This window comes from Carlito syrichta, unplaced genomic scaffold, assembly GCF_000164805.1.
Source record: "Carlito syrichta isolate Samal-C Ts95f unplaced genomic scaffold, Tarsius_syrichta-2.0.1 Scaffold302456, whole genome shotgun sequence".
Lineage (NCBI taxonomy): Eukaryota > Metazoa > Chordata > Mammalia > Primates > Tarsiidae > Carlito > Carlito syrichta.
This window is the reverse complement of record NW_007246552.1, coordinates 148,740-150,307: the sequence shown is the minus strand read 5'-3', so window position 1 is coordinate 150,307 and position 1,568 is coordinate 148,740. Positions and strand designations below refer to the sequence as shown.

Genomic DNA, 1,568 nt, shown 5'->3' with positions numbered 1-1,568 from the left:
CGGGCTGCGCGCCGGGCCGCTCCTCCTCCTCCTCCTCCTCCTCCCCTTCCTCTGCTCCTTTCCCCTTCCCGAGCGGCTGGCTCTGCCAACCAGCCCCCGGCGCGAGCCGCCGCAGCGCCCGCCAGCAGGACCTGATGCGCATCCATATTAGCCGTCCGAGCGCAGGAATCCGGCCCGACCCGCGCCGCCGAGTTTATTTTTAACCAGCACCGCCGGGACTCGGATGGTGCGCGCACCGCCGGCCAGAAACATCTTCCCAGCGCGGCTCTCCATCTTCCGCCCTCTCTCCCCCGACATCCTCCCCCCCCGTGTGGGAGGGGAAACTTTTCTCCTACATACTTTCGAGTCCCTCTCGAGCCGGGAAGCGCGGAGATGACGGCGCTCGCCAGCCCGCCGCCGCCGCCGCAAGGTATCGGGGGTGCCGGCCGGGGCCGTCTGCCGGGGGTGCTCTCTCGGGGCTGACCGCTCGGGGCTGCTTGGTGGGAGCATCCGCCGCGCCCCGCTCCGCGGACTTTGATCCTCCCGGGTGGACGGCGCCAGCCGGGAGGGGGCCGCGGGCAGACCCGCGCCCTCGCCGGCTCCCCGCTCGCGGCGGCGGTCACGCAGACCACGGCCCCGGGGGAGGAGGGGGCCGGGCCCGAGCCCGAGCCGGCGCGCATTGTTCCCTTGCCCTTCCGTTGGCGGGGTACGTGTTTTCGTGGGAGCCCTCGGCGTGGAGCGAGCCTGCATCGCGGGGGGGCCGCGCCGTCACGAGCACAGGAAGGAGGCCCGGAGCATCCGAGGCGGGGCCGGCCGCCGGGGCCCGCTCCGCCGCCCAGCTGTGGAGCGCGCTCGGAAACTTTTGTCCGCCGCCCGCTGGACCAATTTTTCGCGAGTTCGGGGACTTCCCTTCTTTCTCCATCCCAGCCCGCAGAGCCGCGCTGCGAGAGTGGGGGGAAGGAGGGCGGCGGGAAAGGGATTGGTAGTAGCAGCACACTGCCAGGAGATGGGGGCACATAACATCAATAAGGGTACCTGATCTTAAACCAGGTAAAGTGGGGACTAAAAGGAGACCCAAACTTTACCTGTACGATGACTACTTGTATACCTAATCCTGAATTGTACCCTACATATTTAAAATAAAAAAAAAATTTTTAAAAGAAAGAAAAAAATCTGTAAAACACAGACTGCAAACCTGGGTGTAGACTAGGACTATAATGATGTGATAATGTGTGTACAAATAGGCAAAGACTTGGGGATACCTTCCAAAGTGAGATCTGTAGCGTTAGGCTGGTAAGATTATGCTCAATGGATCTGCTTTGATGTTTTTAAAATTAACATTTTAACAATTTAAAAAGTTAAGTGAAAACACACGTACACAACAACATCATTTTCCCAGCAGATCCAAAAGTAAGACTTCTCTAGTTTTTCCCCCAGTTGTTTTATAAACCAACTGTCTGTGAAGCTGATAGGACCAGGAACACCCCTTAGTTCTTTTGCAGAATGGCATTTCAGCTCTTGCTCTGTCTCTAGTGGATGGCTATGGGATTAGTTCTCTCTCTTTTTCTTTTAGCATTTTATTTTATTTT

The 1,568-nt window shown here is 58.7% G+C and overlaps 1 protein-coding gene across 1 annotated transcript in view; it reads left to right on the top strand.

The window, feature by feature from the left end:
- Positions 1 to 1,568, top strand: part of RREB1 (ras responsive element binding protein 1) — a gene marked incomplete at its 3' end in the record, with an annotated part of 150,604 nt that overhangs the window by 355 nt on the left and 148,681 nt on the right.